The following is a 12748-nucleotide window of genomic DNA, read 5'->3' as shown; positions in this document are numbered from 1 at the left end:
CTGTTTTCCAGAGTACATTTTGCTCTTGCTTCTTTATTATAGAATTCAGGAGCTTATCAGAAAAGAGCTAAACTTTGCACAAACAAGAGCAACGCGTTGGCAGACTCTCAGGAAAACCAGAGCAGATGAGAGTTATGAGTGTTCACACTGTGATAATGGATGTAGGGAATAATCGATTTATGGGATTGTACTCTTAGCTCTTACTTCAGACTTCCTTCAGAAGCGTTACAGAAATTGCCTCCTCTTTGAGTGTGCCTGCAACAAGCGGCATCAAGGAACAGCATGGTCATGTGCTAAGTATAAAGTACAAGGATTTGAGAGGTCATGCAATGTGTGATTTTCTGTTAGTCTGAAGGATGTGATGTTCATTCTGTAACAATCTTAGTCACTTGCAACCAGCTGTAGGATGAAGGCCCTTTGATAGGTGTTACTGCCTCTGGGAATGAGGAACCTGTGCCAGTATTTGGCAACCCTTCTCTGCATAGCCGACAGTCTTAAGATTAATATTATGCTTTCATTCAAGTGTAGAGATATTTTCTACTAGTGCAGGAGGTATTTGTCTTCTGAATTAGGACAAAAGCTCTTGTGAAACTTTGCAATAAAATCATCCTTCTCTTTCTTTCTGTTGAGCAAATCTAACACAGTATCTGGCAGGATCTGCTGTGTCCACTGAGATGGGAAGCAGGAGTGTGAGTGATCTAGATAAGAGAGGCAATGACTTAAAGCTACAGGTTATCCTCTATTTCTGAACTATGCCCTGCCATGGTAAGGGGGAGCCTGGCCCTAGGAAGTGCAACTTTCTGAGGTCCCTCTTCAGCGAATAGGCAGAAGCAAGCTCATCCAGAAGAATTAGGGGCTAGGTTTCTGTTCCAGATGGCCCTACAGAGGAGCCTTTCTGACTGGTGTGGTTGTGAGAGGTGCTGAGAAGGTCAGCCTTAATGAGTTACCAGGAACATTTACAGCCACTACCCTTCCATCCATGCATGCTTCAAACTGAATCAGAACTGAGTCTCTTGGATTAGCAGAATATGGGAACAAGGCACCTCTGAAAGGCATTGAACTACCTAGTCTTGGCTGGTCAGTCAAGGAATTACGTAGATTTAGGCCTTCTGAAGCTTTGGCTGTCAGTAACTACTGTAAGTTTGCAGCATGCATATAAAATTCTTGTATACTTTAAAAAAGAATTTGGACAAGAATAAATTACAGTGTTCTTATGTGAATGACAAATGCTGCAGTCACACTCAGATTCCAAGGCATGGATCAAACTGAATGACATTTGGACCCTGACGTAACATTAGATAAAAACGCTCCTTCTGCCTTGTATGCTGTCCCTCCATAAATGTTTTAATGCAGCACAGTAAGTGCAGATATCTGCCAGCTGGGACATGAATACTTTTGTTCTTCCTTTGAATGGGTGAGGCAGTATTAGGAAGGCAAGAATATTTGAACTGAGAAATATTCATGGCTCTTTCTCCTTGACTTCCACTGCTATACTTGACTTTTAGTTGCCTTCCCTCAAGGCTGCATGAATAGCTGTGCTCTCTGACTGAGCTGACTACAGAGCTGATGGTGTATGGTCATGCACAAGGACAGAGGTTGAGGGAAAAGTTTGCTGATGTTTTGAAACAGCATGGAGGGGAAGAAGGGGAGATACTGATTTAACAGTTGCTTCTGCAGTTCCAGCCTCCTTGCCAGGAGGAAGGTTTGATTTTAGTTCTGAGTAGGAATTCAGCTCTGCTCCTCCAAGGGCTGTCTCTTGCGTAAAGCACATTTACAGTGTTTTCCAGGGGATCTTTGTATTTACATGGGATATTGAATCTTGATTTGTGTGTTGCACTGACTATGGGCTTTTGCATGCAGAAACATATTACAGCTTATACAGGATGCTTGCAGGGAAAATGAGCTGCCGTGGCTAGGTGAAGTTCTCCATTCCTGCCATGTATAGGTCAAACAGCCAAATCAGATGAATTTTAATCACAGAAGTCTTCAAGAAAACTGAATGTCAGAGAGTTACAATGAGAGTGACTCAGTGGTTTCAGAATGAGATCCAACACTGCTGATGACAGGTTCAGATGAGGAGGGTCTGAGGAGTTGCAAACAGCCTTTGTGTCTTTTATAGGAAGAGAAAGAAGGAAACTTGTGGTACTCCAAATGCTGCTGTTGTTCCCTTTTCCTCTTGCAAGCTTAACTGAAGAATCTTTCTCATTTTCTAGATAATCTGAAGTTATTTTAACTTCTTTTTCTTGGTTGTATTTCCAACACAATTTCTGCTCAGATTTTATCATGTACCACGCACAAGTAACACAGACGGCAAACATGCTTTATCTCAGACCACGCAGCCATCAGTGTGTTGTTTTGCACTCCCATCTCCTACAGGTTGCCTCTGTCTCACAATGCTCGTAGTACACCTTTGCTGTAGAAAGACCAGATAAAATGTAATAGTGATTTGCAAATTGTTTTAAAGTGAAAATCAACTGTGAACTAAAACAGAAGAAAAAGGTGCTTTTAGGTTTTTCACAGAGCAATGTGTATCCTGAGGTCCTTGAATTAGATATTCCTAGGAAATGGCTTGCTGTCCAATTATAAGCAGCAGAACATGTTATAATGAAATACTCTTGTTTTCCTATCATATCCATAACTGCATGGCAATAGGGCCTTCTGCTTTGTTTTGCTCTGACAGCTTCAAGTAAAGCAAATATGGAAACATCAAAGCTTTATTTTTCTCTTTTAATTTAAAGCAGATTTTTTTTATTACTGGATAACATCATATTTTTGTTCATTGTGTGCAAGTGCTGAAGGTGAACAGCAAGCAAATGAAAGTAATAAGCTAAGTCTGCATTTTTGTTGCTTTTGACATCTTTTAAAAATATTTTCATTTTAGTGCCTTAAAATATTACCACTTTCTCTTTTTGTTTTTCTCACTTTTGTGCCAACTGGAGAGGGCAGGCCAGGCTTTAGACTTTCAGATCAGATGTATGAAATCCATGACTTTGCCAACAAATCCTTGCTAAGATTGTCGAAAACTATAGGGAGGAGCACTGATGTGACATGGTGCCACTGGTGTCAGGGAGGCTGGGAATGCATCCACCACTGTGCAGATGTGTTTCAGATGTTGGAGATGGCTGGTATACTTTGCCATATGCAATGAAAAAGCCTGCCATTACATACATCTAGTAAATTGACCCACTAGAAGTCCAGTTTAACTTGCATAGTTCTTGCTGGATAAGTAAGCAGATGCGCTGGCACAGAGGTATGGGAAATGGTCTCTTAGAGTCCGAGGTTGTTTGTGGTAGTTATAGTTGTAGTTGTCTCTTTCCTTGATGTTCACTTCTGGCAGCTGGTACAGAGGAGCAATACTGGGAATAAATAGAAACTATTAGTTTCATATGCTTTTTGATGGTTTATTTTTAAGAAAAGTCTCATTTGTGACAATTGTATCCCTACTGTTATTAGTCACCAGCCAGAATGCTTCAGTCTGTTTATCAGATGCATATGTACTACAAATATCCATCTCCTTTGATAGAAAATCACAAATCAATGAAGTTAAAATGGGTAGTTTAATTTCTATTAGAGTCTCAGCATGATGCAACATGAGTTTTCTGATGCTGGTTAGCACATCTGAGTCTGAGCTGTCAGTGGTTTTTGTGAGGGAAGCATTTATTCTTTTGATTATTGTAGTAGGTATTTAGCCTTCCCGTGTTTCCAACAAATTTCAGAGAAAACAATTGTGAAATGGGAGATGGGAGGCTGCCTCATGCTGCAGGCAAATGTGATTATTTTCATACTTATTTTCCAAGTGCTATATTCTGGTATCAAAATTGCTAAACATCCCAGAAAACTGTAGCTGGTGTGTGGGAGAGATTCATAAAACCATTCATGCACTTGAATATTGTCAAAATTTCCATCAACTAAATGCTCTAAAAAGAACAAAGTCTTATTGGAAAATTCTCTTTGGTATTCTACAGGCTTTCAGATAAGTAGCATTTTCCTGTAGCGATGGCTGCTTACACACCTGAGAGTATGCCTCTGTGAACTAAGCAGCCAGATTTCTACAGCAGCCCAGGCAGTGTGCTGGACTGGTGGAGCCTAAAATAGCAGTCACAGCATGAATAGTCTCCACTAAACTCAAGCTCTGTATGTATATTCACTTATCAGAAAGGTTGGAATCACTTACATCTCTTATCTGGGTTCTTTCTTTTGATTCTGAGCAATAATGCCACCAGCTAATTATTCCTGCATAGAAGTCCCTCAAGAGAAGGCTGACATCAGTGTCAGACACTGAGTGCTCGATTAGGGGTGTAATTTTATATGCAGCCAGTGTCTGATCAGATTTCATGTGCCTCGAAGGCAGACAGCCTGCAATAGGATATTCTTGGGTAGTTAAATCGCATTAAATATTTAAGCACAGAATTTGACATCGTTCATTAGGCCTATTAAGGAATCTCATTTCTCACTGCCAGGACTAACCACACACCTTGCAAGTCGCGTGATTGCTAAAATGACTAACACTTTCGGCTTCTTACGCCCTCAGTGAATAAGTTTCCATGGCAGTTTCCAATGTTTCCATAATACTGCCAGCAGTTCCTATGACGGCCTTAATCTCATTTCCACTGAAGACACTGATGTTTGAATTAGTTTCATACTGTATGGGAGAAGGGGAGCAACAATTTGTAGTAGAGAAAATAAAAAATGAAGCTAGATGAAGGAAATCAAAACTTCTCTTAATTTGTCACTAAAACCTGAGTTTATCAACTAAAATGTTGTAAAACAAGGCCTCTTTGTCCCTGTACCAAACCACTGAGCACTCCAGAAGAGAGGCAAGTAAGGCATCACCAGTTCTTGCCGTGAGCTCCAGCACAAAGACATTAAGTGCCTTGTGGCCACGTGCTGACTGCAATGGCAAACCTGAGGATTATAGCCATGTTTTGAGAGTCAATGCTGACTTTAGATGGGCACAGATCCTTTCTATCATCAGATAATCTCTTAGTGCATTTTCTCAAGATTCTCTGTATTGGTCTAGTTCTTCTCCATCTGAAAAAGTTAATATTGAACCCATACTTTCTCTATAAAGTAATGACACTGTATTGAAATTGCATTTTACTTTCCTGGAAGGATTGGCACCACTGGAATAATAATAAAAGCCCTCTGCATTGTGGGTTTCTTCTGCCCTAAAAATATTTATGGTTTATCTCTAGATAGATGTCTTTGGTGTATCCTGGATGCTTCGTTACTTTCATCACAAAGAAATTTTCTTCCTGTTCTGAATTACAATCCTGTAGCAATCTTTATTCACTATGGGGGAAAAAAAGATTGCTTCATACTCATCACACTGTCTGCTTTTGAACACTGTTTTCTTTTTACTAGGTTCTGAAAAATTTCCCTTCTTTATCTTTTATTCTTTATCTATGTGCTGTTCTTAAATTTAGCATCTCTAACCTCATGTCCTGAGAAATGTGTAATTATTCAGCTTTCTTTATTCTGTTGTTTTTAGGCCTTTTTCACTGTGTGATTTCAACTGGAAGGCAGTTTAAGTGAGAAAACATAGCAAAACACTGTAGTATTATAATTCTGCTTTATCTATAGTAGTTAACTGATGTGACATTATTGTAACTGATATAATACTGACACTGAAGTTACAAAATGCTGATTTAAGGTGATATTGATGTTGCCCATGATTTTGTACACAGATATTCTATCAGAAAGCATGTTGTATGATGATAGCAAAAAAAAAAAAAAAAAAAAAAAAAAAAAAAAAGAGGAGCAATATTTAGGAAAAAGGAAAAAATGAGATATTTTTTTAAAGAGGAGGAAAATTGATATATTTTTTAATGTGTTAGATGTGTTAGAAGAAACCAGACTTTGATTTATTTCAAAGAGATGAATGGAATTGCTCACGTATTTGTCACTGTCATGGTTTTAACAATTAAAGGTATCCTGGTAATGTAACTTCAAAGAGCATGAGTAGAAGAGCGGAATGACAGGAGTAAATTTAAGTGATGACAGAGGGTGTAATCTTTGGCCAGTAAAAATTATCCTTGGCTTTACCTGTGTGGTTTAGACTGTAGGAAAAACTTTGAGGTGAGATCTGAGGTGAATGCAAGAAACAGAGTTTGTCCAGAGCTTAGTGTGCTCTTCAAGAGACATGTATCTGCTGCGCAAGGGTTCTTGCTGACTTCTCTTGAGCATTTCTAGAAAAGGCTGTAGCATCTCTCTGAGGATAACCTTGTACCAGATGTATGTGGCAAAAAGAGCTTTGGCCTCCTGGAAGAGCAAACAGGGACCAGGACTGCCTAATCCTGAGAGGAACTTGGAGATCAGCACATTTTAGATATTTATGAACAGTTAAATATCTAAAGTGCATGGGTCAAGTCAATGGGGACGGACTCTTTTTAGTGGTGAGAAGCAATGAAACAAGGGGCAATGAGCAGAAAAATGAAACACAGAACATTCCGTTCTAACACAAGGAGGAACTTCTACACTGTCAGAGTGACAGAGCACTGGAACAGGCTGCCTAGAGAGGTTGCAGACTCTCCTTCTCTTGAGATATTCAAGACCCATCTGTATGCATACCCGTGCACCCTGCTGTAGGGAACTGCTTTAGCAGAAGGTTCAATTCAGTGATCTCCAGAGGTCTCTACAACTCTGTGATTTTGTGCTCTTGGGATTGCTCTAGCAGGAGCCACAGGAGATGGTCTGTGGATCGTCATCCAAAGCTGTGCTCCCTAGTCTATAACATAACTTATGGGAGAATAGGAATCCTGCACAAATCAGTTTAGAGGTTTGTCTCCATTCTTATTCCTCCAACGGAAAGTAACTCAGACTTTTGCCCTTTTGCCTCAACATTTTGTGCACTTTGGTGTTTTTTGGCTAGTACAAGCTGGAGTGATTTTTTTTTTTTTTTTTTTTTTTTTTTTTTTTTTTTTTTTGTTCCCCCCCAATGGAAGATGTTTGTGGTTTCTCACATACACAAGATTGCAGGAGATAAAGAAATATAGCTCTGACACATTTATTAAGGGGGAAAAAAATAGATCTCACAGTTACACAAAACTTGTTACTGCAATCAGATTCTTAAAAAATAGATCAAGGTCAGGGCCTTCTGAAACTGGCCTTTTCTAAGGAAGGAAGAACCTTCCAGACACAAGCTAGGAATAGGGCAGTAAGGTCAAGAGGGGACAGAAATCTTTGCTCACTGTGGTTACCACAAGGAAGCGAATGGAGCCGTGTTTTGTGTTGTTGTAGTCAGTCATAAGTGCTTTCTTCATTCTCACTGAAACTGCTTCTGCTGAGCTTCTCAGAACTATGAGCTATTAATGTCAAATAATGCTTTTATACAGTGGGGTTCTCTCTGCCACTTGTCTTTTTCATCTCTTCAGGACAACAGGTACATTGTACAGGCATTGACTTTCCCATGCAAAATGCCCAACATGAGGTACTTTTTGCCCTCATTATTTATAGCTTCCTTGCTTATCAAAGAATCATAGGTTGTAAGATCTTTAAAGATCATTCAAGTTCCAGCCCTCCAGCTGTGGGCAGGGTTGCCGTCCTCTAGATCCCCACTTCTTCTAAGTACTACTAACTCTAAACCATAATTCACAGGTGTAATTGAGTCTTAGTGGGAGTACTATGCATCGTAATACTGATGATTAATACAGATATTAGCTATTTGTTTATTATTAGTAGTTTTACTTTCTACTTATTTACTTTCTTTTGGCTTTGCATGAAATTTTCTGACTTTTTTCTTACCTAAGTAATTTGACTTTAGCTTCTCTTTGTATTTAAAGTTCTACTATTATTTTATATTGCATGGTAAAGAGTGAAGCAGCAACTACAGTAACAGCTTTAAATGCTCTGAATCAGTGGAAAAGCACAGAAGGAAACAATTATTGCTTTATTCGTGTTATTAGGCTAGTCTGCTATGGCTCCTTTCAACACGCCATCTGTCTTCAATTAAAATGGAAAGGTTTCTATGAAATGATGCTTTTGCATAGAGTTTGCAGCTGTGGAACAAACAAACCTTTTAACATCTGTTCAGACCAAAGAGATCTGGACCTAAAGTATCTTTGAATGAACGTTCTTGAGATAGTGCTTTTACTTCAGATATTCCTCTTCCGTGGCCACAGTTGTTAATAAGAGTATGACTGGAGAGCAGCCCACTCTGTCACTTGGACAGGTCAGGATGGAGGCTAGTAATGTGGGTCTGGCCTGCTGCCTGGAAAATTGCCCTTTAAAGCAAGGCCAGAATGCATGATGCATTGCTTTTTTGTGCTTTTGTTGTTCTAAATTTACTAATCAGGCCATCAAATTGGGCTGCAGAAGAGACACCCAATGGAAAAAGTGGGTTTGCATGACCTCAGAAGGCTTGCTGACCAAACACCCCCTGCCTTTCTACCTTCACAAGTCCATTTTAGCTTCTCAAGTCTATACAATGTGAAAATCTCCAGTTTTCACAGTGGTGAGAAGATTATGAATATACACAGAGAAAGGCATTATGTGACCAGTGACATGAAGCCGTTGCTCAAATGTGGGACTTGCTTTGCTACAGGGCAGTGACAGATGGCATTAGCAATCATAACCTATGTGCAGTCAATAATGAATACATTTCAGACTAAGTGCTTTTGTTCTTGCCAGGCTTCCACTGTGTTTGCTGAAGAGAACAATGAATTTACTTGAGCATTCATTTCCAGTGTATTTGCATTTAGTAATCTCCTTGTTTGAAGCACAGGAAATGAGCGGGTGCCAGAAGAAAAGACTAAATATTTATATGGCGGTCCAAAAGGTCATGGCATTGTGCATGGGGATAAAGATAATCCATCTGTGATCAACTGTCTTATTTAAAAGGCAAACAAAACGCCTGCCTCCAGATATGATTAATATGTCTGTGCAACTTGATCATGTGTGCACAGTCGTTCCAAACTAGGACCTAACAAAGCTGCTGCCATGCCGTGTATTTACACATATGCCATTAGTCCAGCATGTCCTGCACTTGACAGTTAGATTCAGATCAATATTATGTACAAGTTTAATAGCACTTGCACCTCTGCACCTGCATCTTTTGCTAGCCTGAAAGGTCTGGCTGCTCTTGCTTTTAAACCAGTCAGTGTGGCTCTCTCTGATATGAAGATGGTGCATGTGCAGGTGTGTTTGGCATCTAGTGGTGTGGGAGTTGCAGCAAAACATCCTTGGTTGACTAGGGACAGAACTTGGATAGTCCTGGAAGGTGGGACAAGCTGTGTGGAGTAGGTCCTTGGGATGCCACAGCTATGTTTGTGCTATTATGTTAAGCTGTAAGATGTCTGGTACTCTGCATGTTGTTTTCTTTTACTGTGAAGGTCTGGTCATAGGACTCATGCATAGAGGTGGGGAAAGTGCTGAGTCTTGCAAGGCAAGATTAGGTTTTGGTGTAAGTTTTTCTGCAAGAGCATTCCCAGATGGGAAGGTTCCAGGGCAGCCATGCTTTGGGGTTACTTGTTTCTCTTGTTCCTACATCTTCAGGTGCTTCCGCTGAGAGCTCTGATGTCTCTGGCCTTGCAATCAGTCTGTCTGACGGTGTTAAATCTGCAGTCAAGGACACAGTGGATATAGGTCAGTAGGTTTCTTGGCAAGCTGGAATGAAAAACTGGTCAACTAGAGTCTTGACAGTAATGTAAAGAAAATTTGTTGTAATGGGTGCACTTCCATCAAGTGCTTTGATATCCGCAAGTTATGTTGTCCACAGAAGATCTATTCTGTCAGGATTCCCATGTTTCTAGCAAACTCTTCTTTTATCCATCTCTGAGTTATGACTGAAGATAATAGATGACATTTCATGGAGAGATATGTTCAGCTTGTTAATAAGAGTGAATGACATCTAAATAGACAGCATGTTATAATTCCTGATCTTGGAAAGTGAAAATGAAGTGATAAATTACACTTTCATGTTGGCTATAGCTCATTTTGATAAGAGCCAGTGGATCATGTTACTTAATTTGAAAGACTGTTGAGAGTGATCATTAAAATTTAACTGTCCATCATTGTATCATCCTATCATATGTAAATCAACCTTCTTGCAAATTAATTTTCTTAATTTTCTTAATGTGTTTTTCTCTTGTGTGATTCCTTATCTCTTCTTCCTTGTTCGTTTTCATAAAAATGAGAATAAATTGATTATTCAAATGATTTCTGCTAGCTTACCTGATGTAAAGCAGTCACTATCACCCCGTCAGTTAGTGGTCACGTAAACACAGATAGCTAAAATCCAGCCTTTGCGCGTGCTGTTGTCTATTTGAGCTGGTCTTGAAAGGATGTTGCATCTAGTTCTGCACTGTGGCATGTCAAAATTCATCTTCTAAAACATGTACAAAATATTAGCCTGCCTTTTCCATTTAGATCCTGAAATTTCATCTTCCTACTGTCCTGAAAACAATGTCAGAGACAATATCTAGTTCTGAAGATGGTTACTCCAAGTGGCAAAGAGAAAGATGAGTAGTAGTTAAGTGGATTTTGAAGGGGAAAGCTAACCACCTCTGTTCCAATACTTGATCTGAATCTAAATCTTTGTTTTATGACTTTCTATTGGGTGAGGCATAAATGAAATATGTATTCACAGGAAGCTTCCTCACAACAGAAGAAGCTTCTCACTTATCAGACAGCAGATAGACAGAGTAAGTGTTTTAGATCGAAACCAAATACATGGTACAGTAAGAACAAACATCAGTTCATGAATTTGGGTTGTAATGTAGAAAATGCAGTACTGAATGTTTTTTTATAATAGAGGGATACATGAATTCCAAACATGCTTAATATTTGGGAGCTTTGGATGGAAGAAGGTACTGAGGCAGGAAGCTATGATTCGTACGAGATACAGAGCCGTTCTGCTGTGCACCTTCTGGCCCTATTGTTTGGGTCTCCTGATTACTAAACCCTCCACATATCAAGCACCTGGAGGCCTTTCATGAAAAGCTTGGCAATGTCATGTGATCTGCAGCTCCTAGTAAACGAATGAGGCTGGTTTCAAGGCTCTGCAAGGGAGACAAAGCTAAAAGAAAGAACAGATTCAAATGTAAGTTCTGTTAAGCATAGAATGCTTGCTTTTGTTCACCAAATCCTGGAGCAGGGTTTTATGCACCCAAGCAATAGGACAAGGAATATTGTCCTTGTTTTCTCAGGAAACAGATTAGCTCAGCCTAAATCCCTTGCCGCACTGGGATGGGAGAGTCCTTTGCATGGAAAGATTGGAAGTTTGGAGAGAACTTGGCTTCTGTGAATAACAAGGCAGTGCAGGAGATGACAGTGATTCTTCCAGCCTGCCACATCTGGAGTTGGCTGGTGAGAGCTCTGTGGCACTGTGATCTGAGTATTTGAGCCTGAGAGAGCCCTGAAAGGGGAGTCCAAAGTGTTGAGATGGGTAAAGCTTTTCTCTCTATTATGTTTTTTGATGTTATGTCTGGAGGATAGAGCTCTAACAATAAAGAACTGGGACAAAATGAATTGCTGCAGTGATGCTGAAAGTTGTTAAATATGTCCAGCCACTGTTTCAAGGAGTCAAATATGCACTCCATGATGTTGGTTACAAAAAAAAAAAAAAAAAAAAAAAAAAAAGGCAGTTCTTGATAAGACTAAGTGAGATGCTTGAGGCTACTTGCAAGAGAAAGTGCATTCTTCCAAATAAAAAAAGCTTGATATCCTCCCTCTCCTTGACCACAACCTGACATCAGTCACAGGCATTCTTGCAATAAAACCCATTCTTGGTGACAGGTTGAAAAATTAAGCAGTGATTAATATCTAAAAACAGTCAACTGGAAATGCACAGGGACCAGAGCTTAGCATTGAAATCACTCCAGGTGCACCATATTATGCAGTATGTGATACACACTAATCAACACTTTCAATTAACTTTTCCTTGTTCTCCCTTGTGACACAAAAGTTTGTGACAAAGAAAACTCCTTCCATCCCTCCTGCTTTGGCATTTTATAAATTCTGAAGAATATGGCAGGGAATACTGTCATCTTTCCAGTTTAGCCTAGAAACAGATGAAGCAGTTGAAGTGGAATAAAAAACCAAAACAACAGATATTCAGCTTGTAGAAGTGATGTCTCAATGAGGACTGCACAGATCAGTTAGCTGTAATAGAAAAATGCAAGGTTTTATGTCAGAGAAGTGTCTTTGGTGTAGTGTGTTGCTTATGGAAGGATCTTGAAGAGTGGCATATCCCAGCACTGGGGATCTTTTTCTGTGGTTAGAAAGTGCTGCAGCTTGCAAAGATTTTGCTAAAAGGAAGAGGCGTTATTATGTTCCCATTTTATAAAAATGAAATTACAGTTTGAACATGAGCAAAATTTAAGGCTATGCACAGAGCTGTCAAATCTGAAGTAGCTGAAGAGACTTCTTTAGTCTCTACAATAACCATCTGGAAACACAGTCATGGAGTAATGCTGACAGGGAGTAAAAGGCAAAGTGAACATCTTTTATTCTAAGAATTTCCAGACACAAAACTTAAGTATCAGGATTTGTGATCAAGTTAATGCTTGTGCAGCAAGAATTAAAGCTGTTTGTTGGTGGTGCATGGCAAGCAAGAACTTCATTTCCAAAAATATGATAACTGATGCTATAACTTACACTGCCACTAGCAATCACTGCTTTAAAGAAGAAAGAAAATGTAGATCTTGCTCTACTTGCTACATGCAATCTCAGAAAAGTGAAACAGATGTGACTGTGAATAAACCCAGACAAGAACTGCATGCCAAACAAGAAAAATGGGCATGGTGGTGAT

Source organism: Lagopus muta, chromosome 4 (genome assembly GCF_023343835.1).
Source record: "Lagopus muta isolate bLagMut1 chromosome 4, bLagMut1 primary, whole genome shotgun sequence".
NCBI lineage: Eukaryota > Metazoa > Chordata > Aves > Galliformes > Phasianidae > Lagopus > Lagopus muta.
Note: the sequence above shows the minus strand (reverse complement) of the source record.